The sequence below is a fragment of the Hippopotamus amphibius genome, chromosome 10 (assembly GCF_030028045.1).
Source record: "Hippopotamus amphibius kiboko isolate mHipAmp2 chromosome 10, mHipAmp2.hap2, whole genome shotgun sequence".
NCBI classification, from domain to species: domain Eukaryota; kingdom Metazoa; phylum Chordata; class Mammalia; order Artiodactyla; family Hippopotamidae; genus Hippopotamus; species Hippopotamus amphibius.
The window spans coordinates 21,801,319-21,822,581 of record NC_080195.1 but is presented as its reverse complement, the minus strand read 5'-3'; the positions used below and the strand labels follow the sequence as shown (position 1 = coordinate 21,822,581).

The 21,263-nt window shown below is 39.1% G+C and overlaps 1 long non-coding RNA gene across 2 annotated transcripts in view; it reads left to right on the top strand.

Annotated features, from left to right (window-relative positions):
• LOC130830174 (uncharacterized) overlaps positions 1–21,263 on the top strand; it is a 33,096-nt gene that overhangs the window by 9,054 nt on the left and 2,779 nt on the right. The window contains exon 4 of one of the 2 annotated variants that reach the window (XR_009047744.1): positions 14,596–16,956. This is a non-coding gene — a long non-coding RNA (uncharacterized LOC130830174). Of the gene's footprint in view, positions 1–14,595; positions 20,284–21,263 lie in introns of those variants that run through there. The other variant, XR_009047743.1, reaches the window with a different exon arrangement.

Below are 21,263 nucleotides of genomic sequence, written 5' to 3'. Positions count from 1 at the left end.
GCCTCTCAACCTTTAATGGGCATACGAATCAGCTGGGGAGCTTGTTAAAATGCAGTTCTGAGTGTTTGCCAGTGGCTGCGGCAGGGGGAGAGGGAAATGGGGAGTTGTTTTAGTGGGTAAGAGTTTCAGTTTTGCAAAATGGGAAGACTTCTGGAGATTGGTTGCACAGCAACGTGAATATACTTAACACTACTGAACCGTACACTTAGAAACAGTTGAGATGGTAAATTCTGTGTTATGTGTATTTTAGCTCAATTATTTAGAAGTGCAGATTCAATAGGTCTGGGGCAGGGACTGAGTGTCCGCATTTCTTATAAACTCCCAAGTGATGCCGATGGGAAGGCACTTGCAGAAGCAAGGGTTCAGGGTGCATCAGAATTACCTGGGCGACTTGATTTAATGCAGGCTCTTCATCCCCATCTCAGGGAGCTGGATTCAATGTGTCTGAGATGGGGCTCAGCTGTAGCTGCTCTGAATACTCCACTTTAAGAAATAATCTTCCTTGGGCTTCACTTCCAAAGGTGAAATATTATTTACAGATGCAAGACTGATCCTGGCATTTTATTCCATGTCTGAAATAAAGTTTCTGAGTGTTTCACAGCTTTATGAAGTGCAGTGGCTTCCCTAGTTCGGCAGGCTAGGAGTGGAAAAGCCCTTCGGCTTCAGGAGGGACTAGCGCCCAGAATCTAGGGTCGTTGGCGGCTGTGGGTTGATGGTTGTCCTGGCGCTCCTGGAAAAGCGTGTCCCAGCTGATCAAACCTCAGGACCCCACAATGTGCCATATCTGACCCGGTATTCACTAGGCCTCCTGTCCTATCACCAAACCACCCCCCACCCCACCCATCTCCAGTTCAGAGCAAGACCCAAAAGCCAACCAACCCAAACCTCCTCCTGGCAAGTCTAGGGAACCCCAGAATCATGCAAAGCTGTAATACAGTAAGTCCCCTACATATGAACCTTCAAGTTGTGAACATTCAAAGATGTGAACGTGCATTCAGGCGTGAGAGAAATTGCAGCTCGCCCTCCGTCTCGTATTGCTGACAACCTTCAGCTCTACCATGCCAGCTGTCGTCCCGTACTACTGGGCTTTTCAAGGTCCTGTACTGTAACATTTAAAAGTTTTATTTTTTGTGTTTTTTATGTATAATTTGTGTGAAAAGTATTATAAACCTATTACATTATAGTGCTACATAGCTGATTGTGTTAGTTGGGTACCTAGGCTAACGTTGTTGAACTTACGAACGTGCTCTCAGACTGGAACTCATTTGTATGTAGGGCACTTACTGTAGTGACTGTTTACGTGTACTTGCTCTATGGCAGGACCTTAGCGCCATCATTTTATTTAATCCTCTGAGCAACCTGTGAGGTATTTACAGTTATTATCACCATTTTATGGAAGAGAAAATAGAGACTCTACTAAGTAGAGTAACTTATCCAAAGTCATAGAGCCAGTACGTGACAGAGCCAGGATTTGGAACTGGCTTTGTCTGGCAAGCTTACCCTGGCTCTTTACACTGTGGAGAATGGCTTTCCATGGGCCAGGAATTTGGGCCAAGAGTGGATTGCAGCTCAGGAGCACTAATTAGCATTAGAGCTGTAACCTGTACGCCTAGAAAGAGCCCTCTGTTCAAAGTATGCTTCTCCACGTGGTGATCATTTTGTATTGTACAAAAATATCAAGTCATTCTGTTGTACACCTGAAACTAATATAATATTGTAAGTCAATTATACTTTAAGAAACTAAAAAAGTGAAACTAATATATTGTGAGTCAATTATACTTCAATAAAAAAACAAAAACAAAGTACACTCACTGTCCCTAGCATATGGCTCTCCACAGCAGAATTTCTATTCAGCGTAATTCTCACTAAGGGGTGAATAAGGCTTAGCCTTCCTAGCAAGTAATGATGTTTTGGAAAGAGTAACTTGTTAACATAAATGGGTCCATGGTTGCTAGAAAGTATAAGAGAACTTCATGGGGGAGTGTTTCGGGGGTTGAATGTGGAGGGACTTTCCTCTTAGATAAAATCTTTGAAACTAAAAGGGACCCTAGGTCATCTAGTCCCATTTTTCATTGTTTAAAGATGAGTTTCCAATTAAGCAAATTGCAGTTCGAACATGGTTTAATATAAATTCTCCCATGTGAGTTTACACAACTTTTTTTTATCTAAGCCCATCCCCTCCCCCTGTTCTAAACAGGAATTGCAGAGGAGATAATTGAACTGAGCACTTATTGAGCACCTATTTGCCAGATTCTGTGCTGGAATTACAAAACAAAGTAAAATGCATGGCTGCAAGAAACCCACACTGTCCTGCATATATGTAATTGTCTTGGCTGGTGAGGCAGCTCGGAGGAGGAAGCAACACAACTGGAGAAGACACTTCAGCTGAATCCTGAAGAATGGCGGCCTCACGTGTTTACCAGGCCAGCAAGCAGGGGCAAGAACCTTCTAGGCCAAGAGCCAGGGAAGGGCACCTGAAAGCCCACAGCGGATGGTTCTCCCTGGAGCTAAGGGGCGTGTGAAGAAGCAGCAGGATGTAGTGTTCAGCCGGGCAGCAGGGCCAGAGAGGTGTTCGGGAGAAATGAAAGTGTGACGGTAGGAGGCATTAGCAGAGGTGTGCAGACTGGGTGAGCCAGATGCCGCTGCGATGGCCACACAGCACCGCAGGCCTGGGACTCCCGGGGCCCCAGAGGAGGGGAAGGCAGACTCGGGGGCGCCAGGACTCACTTTCTCTGAGCACTGATAATAGAGCTTTGTAGGACTTGATTCTCTCAGCTGAGATCTTGGCTTCAACAGCGATGCCGGAGAAATACCAAAAAACAAAAGAGAGAGAGATAAATACAGAACTGCAAGAATTTGGATCTGAAATGAATAATAATCTTAACAAGTAGTAGAAGTAGTAAAGTATTAATGCTCCTGAAGCGAGGCTGCAGTAAGTTATAGGTTTTCCCCCTCGCTAGGTAACTCTACCGGCTGTTTCCACAGGAGCTAATAATAATGACCATCAGGCAGGTGTTACTGCAGCACTTAGCACATTCAGCACCTTGCCAGCACCTGCTCACCTCTGCAGGCATGAACTGTCTCCACTGCTCCTTCCAGCTTCCCCTCAGCCAAACACACTGTCTGGGCAGCACTGGATGAGCTTTGCAGGCTTCCTGGCAATCTCTGTACGACCATGAGGTCGGGGTGGCCTGATCCCTGTTTGGCCAAACATAGGAGAACGCAGTGTTTTTTTCCAACACCTTTTTCAACTACTGATACGTAAAGAAGTAGGAAGCTCTTCTCCCACCCAGCACTCCACCAACACACACACACACACACACACACACACTGAACAACAATAGCACATTTAGAAAAAGACTTTTCTGTGTTATTTGGCTTTCTAAGTAGCCTTTGCTGCATATGGAACGACAGTGTTTGTTAGATTCAACTTTGTAGCTGAAGAAACTACAAAGCCCAAGTAGGTTAGGTAACTTGGATCTGGTCGTACTAGTTAGTGGCAAAGCTGAAACCGGACGCATCTAACTCTTAGTCAGCACTTCTCCATTACACCTCCTCCTAACTCCCTCTCAAGCCATTTAAAAAAGAAATATCTGGGGACTTCCATGACGGTCCAGTGGTTAAGACTCTGCACTTCCACTGCAGTGCGTGCGGGTTCAATACCTGGTCAGGGATCCAGCATGCTATGTGGCGTGGCCAAAAAATAAAATAAATAAATAAATAAAATAAAAAAGAAATATCTGGAGAAGCAAAATGATCCATGTAGAGCTAATCATTCAATAATCAATCACAATGGTCCCTTGATTAGTGATGCAGGTAAATTTCCCCTGAAACATCTTACAGGGAAAGTTTCTCCTGAACCGTATTTGTTTGGTTAGATATATCTTCTTTGATTCTGCTGCCATCCCTAAAGAAATGGCCTGAAGGAAAGCAAAATTTCAGTCAAAAAAAAAAGGAATCTTTTAGGCAGAGAGAACTCCTGCCACTCTGAGCATTTAATCTTCCAAAAATAGATTCAGATAATTGATGTTACAAGCATGGACAGCTCAGGGGCCTAGGAATCTGCATATACTTTATAAATATTAAGATAATATTTCCAGAAAACTAAAACCAGATCATGAGGACTATATTGTCATAGTTTATATACATGCAGCACAAAATTCATGTCCCTGACTTTAACCTAAAATCTGTGTAGCAAACCATCCTTTTACCAAAATTACTTTGCTCTGAGTCTAATCCAACTGAGAAGAAGGTGTCTGAAGCCTCAGATGGGAAGACATTTATCCTTTGAAAATGAGGTCTCTTGTAAATAGAGGATGCTAAAATTGGAAAAGAAGGATACCAGGTCAGGGTCTTTGCATTTCATTCTCTGTCTTGCCATGTTTCGAAAAGAGGATTTTTAGCCACTGGTGACATGTTCCAGGCTCAGAGAAAATTAAACTATTTGCCTTTTGAAAATTATGATGATATGGTTTTATGTATCCTGATTTTCTGCCACCACCAGGATTAGATTTAGTTTTTTAATGTATCTGAATTGTGGTGCATTATAGTTAACTAGGTTTTGGATTTTGGGGGAGTGGGGGTTTGTACTAAGAAGATGTACATCACCTAAAGACGAATGTCTCAGCTACTATTTGGATCCAGCCATTCTACACCCAGGAATTTGTTCTAAGGAAATATTTCAGAAGGGAAAAATGCTAGTCATGCAGAGATGATTGTAATCAACTTTATGAGAGCAAAAAGCAGGCATGAGCAACAATTAGACAGTGGTTAAATAAACAATGATAGCAATTCAGTTTGAATATTTTGTAACCATTGAAAATGATACATAGAATAGTATGTAAGAAGCAATCATGTGAGTATTACACCTTATAGTTTTATACTTTGGAGTTTACAAATTGTGTTTATATTATCTCACTTATGCTTCATAAAAGCCTTGTGACATAGAAGCAGTTCTCTCCATTTGCTGATGGAAAAACAGACTCATGGAGCTCACATTATTTGTCTGGGATCACTCATGAAATATTCAGCACATTGACCACACGATTTAAAACCACAGGCTTATAGATCAAGATTGGAAAGACCAGATAACAAGTTGCAAATAGTCGTTCTGTTAAAACAAAGTGTTTTTCCTTTATGGGTATATGTGTATGTGTGGCGGGGGTGTTTTTCGTGGGTTTGTTTGGGGGGCTTTTGTTTGTTTTGGCAAAACTTTAAACACTGAATACTTCTAAGATTATTTATTCTAATCATTGATGCTAAATTCTTCAGCTTCCTTGTTAGACATCAAAATCTTGAGATTACATGTGACAGGTTCTCTTTACTTTTTGCAGGGACACACTAAAACATATTTGTGGCCTGCATTCTCATACAGACAGGAAGACTCTCTGGGATGGCCAAGCAAATGGCCTTGACATCTCACCCACCTACTATGTCCCCGACTCCAATGCTGCCGTGGCTACAGAGGAGCCCCTCCCCACTGAATCTTGCTTGAGACATTCACTTGTCTACCCACTAAAGTAGTTCCTCTCTGAAAATCAAGTCCTTGAGTCCTTCAGGGTTGGAAGTTTCTAGAGCTGCTTTCTGGAAAGGTGACCTGTAGTAGCCAGAGTGGTTTGGTAGATGCATACAATCAAGCTTTCAGCTTGTTTTCCTGTTTAATATGACAAATCTGTCATCCCCAATATTTTGTTCCATTTCTCTTCATTTTCTTTGAGTCTTCGTATCTTTTCTAGGACATAAGCATTCTCCATTGGGAATGTTCATTCTAATTCAAACATCTCCAAAGCTGGAACCAGTAGCACATAAGACAGGATCAGGATTCTCCTTGTCAACACAGAAACGGACATTCACTCCCATGGAGACCATCCTTGCTCTGGTACAGCAGGAACAATTTCTGTTGAAAAGTCATCTTTAAAGGATTTCTGCCCGGCTGCAACTTGATTGTAAACACAAATATGACCAAAGGAACTGAAATCCCCGAATAGTTTTCAGTTATCAGTGGGCATCCAGGGGATACAGTGTGTATAGTGCACACAAATGTGTGTGTGTGTGTGTGTGTGTGTATGTTTAAATTCTCAGATCTTATGGAATGAGAATACTTTCAGAGATCCAAGTTTGAAAACCATTGCTCTCACCCCGTGGGCCACAGCCCTCTCTCTCTCCTCCCTTTCAGAATCAAGCTTTCTGGAAGAATTATCCACATACATCATCTCCACTTCTTATTTGTTTGTTTGTTTAGTTGCACTGGGTCTTAGTTGTGGCTCACAGGCTCCTTAGTTGCAGCTCTCAGGCTTCTTAGTTGTGGCATTGGAACTCTTAGTTGCAGCATGTATGTGGGATGTAGTTCCCCGACTAGGGATCGAATCCAGGCCCCCTGCATCGGGAGCTCAGAGTCCTAACCACTGCACCAACAGGGAAGTCCCACATCATCTCCACTTGTTTCCCTGAAGCATTCTGGCTTCAACCCCTGTCATACCATTGACTCTGTCCTTCCAGCTACTCCTTTGGAGAAATCGATGGGCACAGCTCTTACTTTGTCACATACACTGTCCCTGGGTCATCCACTTATAATGACAGATGGTAAATAAACCAACTCCCACCCTTCACATGGGACAGCTCTGATGTGCATATTCTTCACTATTTCCAAGATTCCTCCCTGCCTCCTCCCAAGAGATTAAACTTCAATTGCCCATTGGATGATTTGCTGGACAATATACCATCTTGTTTGTTTTCTTCTCTTCCCTGCTTTTCTTCCTCTTTTCCCTACCACTTTTTCTTGGGATCATCCTGAAAATAAATGGCTTGCATTCAAGTCCTCGTTTCAAGATCTGCCTTTGGACAAACTCCAAATTAAATGCAGTATTTCTTCTGGGAAGTAGTTACTTCTTTGGGATGCAGAGATGTGGGGCTACCAGTCCTCCCATTGGCTGAACCCAAGCAGAAGGCAGGAAACCTGGGTGACACAGTGTAAGAGGGTCAGCCTCTAAGAGGATAGAGCAGTACAGAGGAGGTTGATGGAATGCTTCTGGAGGAAACGGGGTGCAGCAAATAGAGCATAATCAACACAGCACCGTTAGAGGCAGACAGGCTAGCCTACCATGCTTCTTTGATGGAATTCTGTGTGGCCATTGGATTATGTGGGGCCCTAGGACTTACTAGGCCTACATGTATTTCCTGATTTTTCTGTGATAGGTACACTTTACTTTTGCAAGAGGGATAAAAATTAAAGACAATGTCTATCAAAAGATAAAGATCATGCTGTTAAATGAAGTGATTCTTCTTTATAAAAGTACACATTGGGGACTTCCCTGGTGGTGCATTGCAACTACTGAAGCCTGCACGCCTAAACCCCGTGCTCCACAACAAGAGAAGCCACCACAATGAGAAGCCCGCGTGCTGCAACAATGCATAGGCCCCGCTTGACGCAACTTGAGAAAGACCTCACAGCAACGAAGACCCAACATAGCCAATAAATAAATAAAATTATGAAAAAAATGTGTACATCATAAACATGTGACTCAGAAGAGTCTAAAAGTCTAATCTGGTCTTCATTTGGGGTCCATTGTGATTAACCCAGGGCATTATAATTAGGATGGCAGTATCTCTATGTAGTCATTATCTCAGTGTTTCCACTTAGGGCCCAGATAAGAAAACAAGCAAATCTAGTAATACTGTTATTACATTGCTGAACAGGATCAGTTACAAAAGACATGTAGAATTTACAAAAGTTCTGCTTAGACAAAGCAATAGCAAAATATAATTTCAGGTCTAGTTCACTTTTAAATATATTTTGCATAGTTCTTCAAGATAGACATATTTAAATGTCTGGTCATGGAATGAGAAAGACCAAGGAGAAAACAGCACAAAGGATATTTGTTAGAATACGTATTGTCAGCCCTTTCTCCCCTCAAAAGAGTCATTCTTTAACTAACTTTTATATATATATATATTTGTTCAACCGATGTCAGAATTGCCAGCAAGAATCAGGCAGGATTTTGTTCTTTCGATGACAAGGTTTGCTCCTCTCTTCATTACACAGTCCCCACAGTAGATTTTTCTCTCTCTGTAATTATCTCCCATTAGGATACTGGAGCGCAAGGAAAAATCAGAGTATTGTTAACATTTGGTCTGGACAAAATAAGTGCTTTTGCCTTTTTTAAAATTGTAGTAAAATATATATAAGTGAGATTTACCATTTTAAATGTAGCTGTACAGTTGATTATCATTAACTACATTTACAATGCTGTGCAACCATCACCACTATCCATCTCCAGAACATTTTCCTCTCCTGCAACTGAAATTCTGTACCCATCAAACAGTTACTCCCTCTTTGCTGCCCTCACTCCCATCCCAGCCCCCAGAAACCACAACTCTACTTTCTGTCTCTATGAATTTAACGATTCTACACACCTCATATAAGCAAAATCATACAATATTTATCCTTTTGTGTCTGGCTTATTTCACTTAGCATCACGTCTTCAAGGTTCATTCCTGTTGGAGCTTGTGTCAGAATTTCCTTCCTTTTTAGGGCAGAATAATATTCTGTTTTTTAATGTATGCCACATTTTGTTTATCCATTCATCTGTTGATGGACACAAGTTTTCTACTTTTCCACTTGTTGAATGATGCTGTGAACATTATTGGGTACAAGTATCTTTGTATATAAATAACCAAGTTCCTGCACATTTGATTTTTAATAGATGCCTAATCCATACAGCATGTATGATGTGTAATTAAACCTTATCAAGAGGCTTCCCTTCTGAAAGATTATACCATTCCAAAGACTTTACAACGAAAGCATACAGATGAAATATTTTTCTAATTTTGAAATATGGATGGAAAATAGGTGTAAACAAGGAGAGAGGCTTAACACAAAGGAAATAAAAGTGCAGCTTAATGACAGGATGTAAATATCAAGTACCACAACCTCTGTAATACATCCTGCATTTCTCCTTTTATAGATATTTGTCTTAGTTTCCTGGAACCGAACATAAACAGATGAAAACGTAGGGGGGCTGAGTTGGTTAGAGTGCTCTTACAATGATACTTAATGGTAGTGAAAATTACCTATCACTGATTTAAACTCTTTGAAGTTACTTCTGTGGGTTTCAGGAAAATGTTAATTTTCTTACTGAAAAATGGATTAAAAAAAAAATCTACTTACTCCCATAGCTGCTATCCCTGGGCATCTAGCAACTTTGAGGGAGATTTTGTTTTGCCTTCAAATACCATCAGATTTTTTTTTCACAACCTGAGTGGTTTGCTATAAACATAGCAAGCACATTCCCACTGTCAGAGGGCAAGATAAGACAAACAAAACAGATGGTCCATTGCACATCAGCCCACATGACCCCAGAAGGTGATTCTTATTTTGAAAACCATAAAGAGGAGATGTTTAGTGGAGCAAGTATGTAGCTCAAGTAAACTTTTTAACTTAAGCCGCTGGCATTAGTCCTTGTAGCTACAAGCTCAGACTGTTGCTAAGTAACCATTTTGAAATGGACACCTAGCAACTATTAATTGCCATCCTCCTTTTCTGCTTCATTTTTCCATGAACAGACTTGTAATTCTTAAATCCAGTGTAACATCAAAAGTCAGGGGGAGGGGGATGGAAAGAGATTTTAGACTAGTAGTGCCTATTTATGGAAATACCAAGAAGAAAAACAACGTGCCAGTCATGAATGACTATTTCCTTAAATTTTCTACTGTTTTAGACCACATGCTTACCACCTTCCAACCAACACATTAACGTTTTCATTTTGTGTTGCTTTGCTTATTAATTTATTTTTATTTTTGCCTTTTATTTTTATTACTTTTTAAAAATCTTTTTTCAGTTTTATTGAGCTATAATTGACAAAAATTGTATATTTAAGGTGTACGATGTGATGGTTTCATATAAATGTATGTTGTGAAATGATCACCACAGTCTAGTTAATTAGCATTCATTACCTCACATAATTACCTTCTTTTTTGCATTTCTTCTCTCCTCCCCACTCCCCACTCTGGCAATCACCTTTTTGTTCTCTGTATCTGAGTCTGTTTCTGTTTAGTTATGTTTGTTCATTTGTTTTGTTTTTTAGATTACACTTATAAGCAACATCATGGGGTATTAGTCTTTCTCTGTGTGACTTATTTTACTTTGTGTAATATCCTCTAGGTCCATCCATGTTGTAGCAAATGGCAAGATTTCATTCTTTTTTGTGGCTGAGTAATTTTCCATTATATATATATATGCCATATCTTCTTTATCTATTCGTCTACCGATGGGCCTTTAGGTTACTTGCATATCTTGGCTATTGTAAATAATGCTGCAATGAATACAGGCATACGTATATCTTTTTGAATTACTCTTTCTGTTTTCCTTTGAAAAATACCTAGAAGTGGAATTGCTGGATCATATTGTAGTTCTGTTTTCAGTTTTTTGAGGAACCTCCATACTTTTCCATAGTGGCTGCAGCAAATTTACATTCCCACCATGTTGCTTTAATTTTTAAAGGTGATACTTCTTAACATTTCTCCTAAAATCCAGTAAATGTGTAATTTTCATATAAAGCTAAATTTATACTTTCATTCAGCTCATTTTAAAAACTTCTTTTGTGACGATGATGAGTTCCTGTGAGTTACACTCCTGATCAATTATTGTTCCATTTAAGGGCATAATCTCTTTGTGAGCAAGAGTCCGCTTTAGGCCCCCCTTTCACTGGCTAGAATCAGGTGCTTAAGAAGACATCAGAGGGTCTTAGAAGGCGAGTTATATATTGAAAGGTTACATACCCTCACTTTGTGAGGGATTCAGGTGTTGGTGGAAGAGTAAAAGCCAGGGAGGAAAAGATACAAGTAAAACCTGTGTGGGTTGGGATTAGATTCCTTTGTGACGGGAAATTCAAGATAAGAGTAGGTTAGGCAGGGCAGAATTTTCTTTTTCATTCCATGTAAATTCAGCTGGTATGGTGGCTCCACAGTCATGAGAAGAAGATGGGTTTCTTCTTTTTGTTTCCATCATCGTCAGCCCTCATCTTCCACCTTGTGGTCCAAAATCGGTGTTCCCGCTGGACATCGTGTCCTGTTCTACCCAGTAGGAAAGAAGAAAAGTGAGAAGGGCATCCCCTCCCTTTAAGGACACTCCTGGAAGTTTCACATCCCACTTCCAACTAGACCACAGTGTTCATGGACAGTTTCTTTTGCTTGCAGTCTCACAGACTCCACTCATTCTCTCACGTTGTTTAGGTTAACACTTGATCCTCCCACCCCCGAGGGAGGCTGCTTCCTACATTTATACATACACATGCATTGTTTTGTCACATTCTGCACTCCATCTCAGGATTCCTCACCCTCCTAAATGATTTATAAATTTGCATACATTAAGATTCACTCTTTGTGCTATAAAATCCTATGGGTTTTGTTAGGTATAATTTTAAATATTAATAAAATATATTGTTATGTTATTTTAATATAATAATTGAGTATTTTAATATTGTAATATAAACAACAGCAAATAGTTTGCCTAGGGTTGCACAGCTGTTAAGTGGCAGAGCTTGAATTCAAACCCAGATGCCTGAATCTCCAAAGCCCCCATTCCTCCTGCCGTGCCATTTTCTTCTTCAGGAGAATCTTAGCTCTGAATCTTCTCATGTGATAGGGAGAACTTTGCCTGTATAGAGTTGCTTGCTCTTTCCCATATATTGGCATAATACTTTCTAGGTATCAGGTCAGGTCTGGAGAGTGGCTATGAAGGAGTTTGTTTTTAGAATTGCCAAGTGCCACTGGGTGAAAGTAGTACATTGACAACTGATTTGATACTAGATCAATGAAAGGGCACAGACCAGTCAAACTTGTGGATGGGGCATCATTAACAGTCAACTATAAAATTCCATTCCATCACCCACATTTTCCCCCTTGTGGTATTAATATTTTGGACCTGTCAGTACCTATTTGCAATCTCTGTACCTCCAGCTGCCCAGCAACTAGCTGATACTTCCATTCATCCATCCCTGCCATGCCCTCTCACCTCGCACTTTGTAATGTACTCAGTAAAGCTGCTCCCCTTCTGTTAATCATGGCTGATGGCTGTAGAGGCTGAAAGAAGGTAGAACTGGTTCAGTGGCAAAGGAAGGACATGAACATTGTGTCAAAAGTTTGCAGTCAAAACAACTGCCCTTTTCATAGAAACTCAGCTAAAATTCAAAATGAACCCACTGTATTTTTCTCTTCCCTGACCTGCCACTCCAGTATGTTCTGTGGTGGGGGCCATTAATCCTCCTCCCTTATTAACTCTGCCTTCTTCCTCGATAGAGAATTGTTGAATGATACCAGGCTTATGGCCATCCAGAATAATATTTTCCAGACTCTCAGGAAAACCACTGTAGTTGATAAAGTTGCCTCCCATGGTGCAGGTTAACAACAATTCTGAAACTGCTATGCATGTATTACTGGGATTGAACAGTTAAGTAAATGGATGCGGATGGTAGGAACCAGTTTTCTCACTGTTGAAGCAAGAGAAGTCAGCCATAATGATCAATGTGATAATGGATTTGAGTTGAAGATATCTATATGAATTCATGTTTAGATTAATATAGATGCAAATGATTCTATATAGAAATACTTATGGATATGTGTAAATATGTGGGTTAGTATATGTACATATACTCTTTTAGCTGAGAAGCAAAAACACCCCAGTAACAATCAGCACATTTATCATCCAGATCTTCATTTCTAATGCCATCCTCCAATAAAAGGAACCTGGGATTCTCAAGAAATGGCTAATCCTAGGACTGCGGCAGGAAAAATGCAAGATGAGCCTGGAGCATTGTATAGAGCCAGAAATTAAAGAAGTAGTTTAAAAAAGAACCCATAATGAAGGACTATGTCAAAGGAGCAAGGACCCAACAAAAAGAGTTCCCAGTGGTCAAAGCTGGAAAAACGTGAGCAAGGAAAGAAATTAAAAGGTGTTGGATTATAACCCAAAGTATATTTAAAAAAAAAAAAACCTTGAGTCCATACTGATGTAGAAAATGACTGAATAGATAGAATCTTCAAGTAATGAATGTAGATAGTCTGCCCTTAAGGAGGTAGACCATAACTCCCTACTCTTTAAGTGTGAGCTGTGGAAGAGCACAGAGTGGAAAAGGGGGGAAAGAGGGCAAAGTGACTGTAAAGTTACTGTAGGGAAATCTGGGGGCCCAGGTTCAATACCTGATCAAGGAACTAAATCCCACATGCATGCCACAACTACGAGTTCACATGCCACAACTAGGGAACCCACCTGCCGCAACTATGGAGCCCACTTGCTGCAACTAAAGAGCTGGCGAGCCACAGCTAAGGAGCCCTGGGGCTGCAACTAAGGAGACTGCCTGCCATAACTGAGCCCACGTGCTTCAACTAAGGAGCTGGTGAGCCACAACCAAGACAAGATGCAACCAAGTAAATATTAAAAAAAAAAAAAAAAACACACAGGGTCAACTCATGTTGATAGTATATGGCCTTGACATGATGTGATGAAAATGGCATTCTACCTCTGTGGTCTTCCTCTTAAGAATACTTAACCCCAGTCTAATGAGGAAAAAAATTAGACAAATCTCAATAGAGGGACATTCTACAAAATACCAGTATTCTTCACAAGTATCAAGTTCATCAAAAAGGAAGTCTAGAAATCTGTCACAGTCAGCAGAAGCCTAAGAAGATATGATGACTAAATGGAATGTTGTATCTGGGATAGGATCTTGGAACTGAAAAAAAGACAGTAGATTAAAAACTAAGGAAATATGAAAGAAAATATGGATGTTAATGTAGCAATATTGTAATGATGTAGCATTACATTATTGTAACAAAGGTATCATACTAATGTAAGATAATAATAATAGGGAAGACTGGGTGGGGGATATAGGGAAACTCTCTGTACTCTTTGTAATTTTTCTGTAACTCTAAAACTGCTCTAAAATAAACTGTTTAGGGCTTCTTCCTAGGTGGTGCAGTGGTTAAGAAACTGCCTGCCAGTGAAGGGAACACGGGTTCGATCCCTGATGTAGGAAGATCCCACACACCATGGGTCAGCTAAGCCCATGTGCCACAACTATTGAGCCTGCGCTTTAGAGCCCGTGGGCCACAACTATTGAGCCTATGTGCCACAACTACTGAAGCTCACGCGTCTAGAGCCCATGCTCTGCAACAAGAGAAGCCATGGCAATGAGGAGCCCGCACACCCCAACAAAGAGTAGCCCCCGCTCGCCGCAACTAGAGAAAGCCCGTGTGCAGCAACGAAGACCCAACACAGCCAATAAATTAATTAATTACTAAAAAAATAAAATAAACTTTATTTTTAAGATAATGATATATGAAAAGTACTTGGCACATTGTAAACATTCAGTATGTGTGTGTGTTGATCTGAGCTTGTGTTATTGCTACAACTGTATTATTAGTACAATTCCCCAAACTGAGGGAACAGATATCTTGCCTGTCCTGGGAATTCTCTATAGTGAGCTAGCATTATGGGAATTTCTCCAGATTCCTGTGGAGTTAGTTCTTCTCTTGAGAGGGTGTATAGAACATGTTTTTTTAATAAAGAAAACAAACAGTCTCTCTTTTTTTTTTTTTAAGCATCTGAAGTCTGGAACAAATATGGACTTGAACAGCAGAGAGTGGGGAGTGACATATGAGCACAAAGCTTATGTTGAAACTAACTCCACAGAAGATAACAGAGTTGCAGTAAACTGGCTGATTAGTCACACCCCCTGCTCTAATGGAGATTACAAAAGCCAAACTGTTTTTACCGGCGACACCCAATGAGCCAGACTAAACAGGAGGAATTAAGGGAGTATTTAAACTGGAGTGCTGAATGATGACACCAGCGTCGTTGCCTCAGAGAACTTATACCAAATGCAAGCCCAGCAGCCTGGAGCAAAGTAGGTGAAAACAACTCTTTCAAAGAGCTTAAGTACTCAAGTAACAAGAAACCCAAGATCCACAGCCAGTGACAGGAGAGAGAGACTCAGGAGCACAGGGTTCTGGAAGCACCCAGCAAGATGAGCCACTACTAGAGACAGGGTTTCTTGTCCTAGCTCTTAGAGAAAGAAGCTCGTGTACATTTTCTTGCTGATTTTTCACCAACCATTTCTTTTTCAGTAATTCTTTCCTCATTTGCATCTATTTTTCGATGTTGCCTTTGTTGCCATTTAAAATTAAGCAATCCAGCAAACCACGTAAGTACCAAGTATGAGAAGTTGATAGAAGATAAATGAAAACCATATATGGGTGTGACCCTTCATAATGCTTTTGTGATGGAGGGATCTTCATTATTCAGTGTAACAATGAGTGTGTTACAATAGGGTGCTGTTTCACTTGAAGCTGTAGGTATGGGAATGGGTAGAACATTCAGACATGAAAAACAAAATTCATTTTTCTGCCAGTGAAACTGACTGATGATGAAGGCACAGCGTGTCCAAAATAAAAGTAGACACATTTTTAGTGAATTTTGTTTATTACCAACAATGATTTTGGAGACAGTTTATATCATACAGATGGCCACTTTGGTCCTGTTGTGGCTCATGTAGCATGTCAAAATTTTGATTACTACTAATTGTGTCTCACATTTGCTTGTTACAATTTTAAGAAGTGTTTTTCATACACTTCAGCCCAGTCGTTGTCACCTTGACGTCTGTTTCATCTTAGCTCAATGTAACTTAAATCTTAGATACATAAAACTAGATCCTTCTAAGAAATAACCCTGGATGAAAAATACTATAAGGTATTAATAATAGTGTAATAATTTGAAATATCTAGAATTACAGAGGAATCTAGAAACCATTACATCATGGTCCTCTGGCTTGCCTCCTTCCTGGAGTCCATTCCCAGGTCATGTCAGGAGATCCATGAACTGAGGCTCATCTACAAAAGTCTCCATCTTGGGTGCACTCCAGAAGCTTCTATAAGAAATCACAGAGCCCAGGCCACACCTCGGATCAAATAAATCAGTATCTCTGAGGGTGGGATCCAGGTATCAGTATTTGTAAAATTTCCAGGTGATTCTAAAATGCAGCTGGATTTGAGAACCATTGTCCCTATATAAAAAGGAACCTCCTGATGGAAAATGAGGTTGTGTGATCCTTCTGGCATACAGAATTTTGGCATCCCATCATTTCTAATAATGTTTGAAGAATCAAAAGCACGCTTATTCTTTGAGAAGATCTTTTACAGACACTGCATAAAGAGTTTTCCCCATGTTTGCAATAGATTTGGAGTGGTGGAAGCATTTTAAAATTAAATGAGGGATGGGCATAATGAAACTAATTGGTAATTACTTACAGACCATTTATTTCTGCTAAGGCAGCAACTTGCTTTGTTGGAATTACTGGCTGCAGATTAAGGAAGAGGATCTTGAAAGAACATTTACAGTAACTGAGTCACCTGCTGTCACAACAAACCAATTTTTTACCTGAGAAGCTTTCAAATTCAGGAATAGTAAATGCTTTTAAATGAATTGTAACAAGCACAAGATATAGATAAATGACTGGGGAGTCAGTTGCTCAAGACTAAATGTCCAAAATTCTTCCTTAAATCTAGCTCTGACATTGACTCACTCATTGATCTTTTGGGATTTAGTTTTTTATGCTTTCATTTTCCCATCTATAAAATAGAGTATTAGCATCTGTTTCATGGAGGTATTAAAATAATTATTTATAATGCACTTTGAAGATGAAAAATACATATAATTACATTCCATGAGAGTTCCCATGGGAGTTGCTGAAGATATGACTGAAGCTCATTGTTCAAGCTGGAAGTTCGACTCTCTTAAATGTGTGCTTTTTCAACTCTTTGTCGATTCATTGATTCAACAAATATTCAATTGTGACCCACCATGTGCTGAAGCTTCGGTTACTCAGTGGTGAAAAACATCCCCTGTGCTCATGAAGTTATAGTCCTGTGTGGGGAAACAGACAACAAGCAACCAGTCATATCCAGGTAATAGTAAGTAGTGCTTTAGGAAGGGGTAGGAGGAGATGGGTAAAGAAATAGTTAAACAGGGTAGGAGTGTGGAGCCAATTTAGTTGGGGTGGTTAGAGAAGGTCTCTAGGGAAGGTAACAAGAAAAAGTGCAGGAAGGAATTTCACGTAGACATCTTAGGAGAGAGATTTCCAACTAGAGGGATTCATAAGTGGACAGTGTTCTGGATCTTCAAGAGTAATACAAAGGCCATCACAACTGAGATGGAGTGAGGAGATTTATTTTAAATTAGTATCGATCCATGCATCATCAGAGTCAAAGTAATACTGCACTTCTTTTCCAAGTATGTGATGATGGCTTACAGATCAGCATAGGAACTCCAAAAACACAGTCCTAAATATTCTTTTCTTTTCTTTCTTTTTCTTTCTTCCTTCCTTCCTTTCTTTCTTTCCCTCCCTCTTTCTTTTTCTTTTTCTTTCTTTTTCTTTTTCTTTCTCTTTCGCTTCCTCCCTACCCCCCCTCCTTCCTCCCTCCATCTCTCTCTCTCTCCTTCCTTCCTTCCTTCTTCTTACAGTTTTATTGAGATATAACTGACATACAGCACTGTATAAGCTTAAGGTGTACAGCATAATGACGACGTAGATACATCATGAAATGATTATCACAATAGGTTTAGTGAACATCCATCATCTCATATAGATACAAAATAACAGAAAAATAAAAACATTTTTTCTTATGATGAGAACTCTTAGGAATTACTCCCTTTAACAACTTTCATACATACTGTACAGCAGTGTTTATTATATTTATCACATTGTACATTATATCCCTATTACTTTATCTTGTAACTGAACATTCTTTTCTTAGTCAAATATTTATTAGTACCCATTATTTTCTAGATTAAAAAATTTTTGTTTTCGAGAAGTATAAACTTTAGAGAATTATATACCTAAGTTTGCTCTCAGATGAAACAATTAACTCAGTATGAAGTTTGTGTTAGTGTTTAGGCAGATTCTATGGTGATGCTACGCTTTTTTTTTCTTTTTAGTTCTAGCCAAGTTGAATAATAAGAAAAAAGTGACTCCTAAAAAATAATGACACTGGAATTAGACTCCAAAGGACTAATTTTTATTTTCTCTATGATCTCAAACAAGTCACTGTATTTTTTGATTAGGCTGAAAGATTATTCATAGGAACACAGTGAATGCTTTCTAGAAGTTTATATCTTGTAGAATATAATACTGACAAAGGAAAACATACTAACATGTTTATGATCAGAATAAGAAAACATTTGTAAAATATTGAATATTTTAGGCAAACCAAAAGGTATAGATAATAATACAATGGATAACACATTTTGGTTAAAAATAATCTATAATCTATATTTGATTTCATTTATGTAAGGTTAACAGCAATGAATGCTTAAATAGCCTTGGTCTTTTTTTCTCTTTCTCTTTCTTTTTAAATTTAATCAACTCATGGCCAAAACTATATCCTCTATACCCAAATGACAGATATCATATCATTTTATCTATAAATATTTCATTATGTACCTTGAAAAGATAATCTTAAAAAGGAACACTGAACAATACTTCCTTTATATCATTGCATATCCAGTCAGTGTTCAAATTTCCCTTATTGTCTCATAATTTTTAAAAATTCAATGGATTTTTAAAATCTGTGGTAAAATATGCATAACAAAATTTATCATTTTAATCATTTTTAAGTGTACTGTTCAGTGGTATCAGTCCATTTACATTGCTGCACAATCATCACCGCCATCCATCTCCAGAACTTTTTCATTTTCCCAAACTGAAATTACAAACCCATTAAACAATAACCCCCAATTCCTCCCTGCCTCCTCCCCCAGAAGTATGACAACCATCATTCTACCTTCTGTCTCTATGAGTCTGAATACTCTAGGTACCTCATAGAATTGGAATTATACAGTATTTGTCCTTTTGTGACTGGCTTATCTCACTGAGCATAATTGTCTTCAAGGTTCAACTATGTTGTAGCATATGTCAGGATTTCCTTCCTTTTTAAGGCTGAATAATATTTCATTCCATGTATAGACCACATTTTGTTTATCTGATTGTCTCATAATTCTTTTTAACTGTCTTATTTCCATCTTTATTTACAAATTCACTGAATTATTTGGGGGCAAAAAGGCACATAGAATATGTGGTAGTGATATTTTTCAAAACCCAAAGAGATGAGGAATCTAAGAATCAAATGACAGAATTTAAAGGCTTTGTAAGACCTTTTTAGGAGCTCCAGCAATCCAAAGTCCAGTGGTTAGGACCGGCGCTTTCACTGCTGTGAGCGAGGGTTCAATCCCTGGTCAGGGAACTAAGATCCCACAAGTCTCATGGTGTGGGAAAAAAAACAAACAAAAAACCAAAACAAAAAAACCCTGCTTTCCACGGGGCCAGACTGTTCTCTTCTTTAGCAGATATGGTATCTGCCCCATGGTAAGACATCATTGCAGAGTGCTCTGAACCAGTGAGCCTGGCTCTGTGTGCCCAGCTTGGCTGGTCGGGAGAGGACTGTGCTCTGGCAAGTTGATTCAGTGTCTCTGGCAGAGACATTGCAGCATTTGTCCCCAGACAGAACTTCCTAATACATCTGAAATCACCATGTAGAGCAACAAGATGCTATGAGCCTGCATCGTCATTAAGTCACTTCTAATGCGGTCTCTTGAAAGACTGTGTAAATGTCAGAGAGTCAAATGGGAATAGATGTTTTGCATTATTGATGTGAAGCAGGGAATGAAAATCTGAAGATTCTGAATTCACTGTAGTTAATCATATGTTGATGAAGTTGGGATCTTGGAATTACAGTTCTAGGACTTCCCAACTTCTTTCCAACCTACTCTTTCAAAATATTATACTCAGGTCAGCATAAGGGTCACATAGAGATAACACTGGTGTAAAAAATTCCAGCAAATTGTGTAATTGCAAAATTTCCACCATTGATGTGAAATTTAATTGATAGTTAAAAGGGATGAGATGGAGCTATGTGTAATGAGGTGGATAGACCTACAGTCTGTCATACAGAGTGAAGTAAGTCAGAAAGAGAAAGACAAATATTGTATGCTAACTCACATATACGGAATCTAAAAATGGTACTGATGAACTCAGTGACAAGAACAAGGACACAGGTACAGAGAATAATGGACTGGAGAACTCGAGGTTTGGGAGGGGGCGGGGGGTGAAGGGGAAGCTGAGACGAAGTGAGAGAGTAGCACAGACATATATATACTACCAACTGTAAAATAGCCAGTGGGAAGTTGTTGTATAACAAAGGGAGTTCAATTTGAGGATGGAAGATGCCTTAGAGGACTGCGACGGGGAGGGTGGGGGGGACTCGAGGGAGGGTGGGGGGGAGTCGAGGGAGGGAGGGAATATGGGGATATGTGTATAAAAACAGATGATTGAACTTGGTGTACCCCCCCAATAATAATAAATAAATAAATAAGTTAAAAATAATAAAAAAAAAAAACAAAAGAAAAAAAAACTGAAGTATAGTTGATTTACAATGCTGTATTAGTTTCAGGTGTACAGCAAAGTGATTCAGTCATATATATACATACATATATATACACATATTTGTGTGTGTGTATATTCTTGTTCAGATTCTTTTACCTTATAGGTTATTATAAAATATTGGGTATAGTTCCCTGTGCTATACAGTAGGCCCTTGTTGGTTATCTATTTTATATACAGTAGGATGTATCTGTTAATCACAAACTCCTAATTTATCCCTACCCCCACTTTCTCCTTGGTAATGGTAAGTTTGTTTTCTACGTCTGTAGGTCTATTTCTGTTTTGTGTATAAGTTCATTTGTATCATTTTTTTGTTTTAATAAGTTTTCTGCACTTTGTTCCCTTGTGGATACATATAGAGAGAGAGAGACCCCTCCTGTCTGTTCCCTTGTGGATACATATATATATAGAGACCCCTCCTGTCCCAAAGTGCCTTATAGTTGAGAGAGGAAATAATAATATTCACTTCATATTCCAATATTATTTTGGGGGAAATAATAATATTTACCAATTTGAAGTCTAAGTAAAGAAAGCATGGTATAAAATAAAATTCTCTAACTAGGTAAAAGCAGTATCTAAAATATGCATAAATGGGGAATCATGAAATATTAATGTTATTGGAATTTAAAGATCATATAACTCAGGAGGCTATAATCTCTTTGGATACATGAATTGAGAATCCAGTGAAAGCTATGGATCTTCCTTCTCAAAAATGCATATAATTTCACTTATAATTTCACATGTTCTTGGACCTTCTGATGCCTCAATTAAATATCT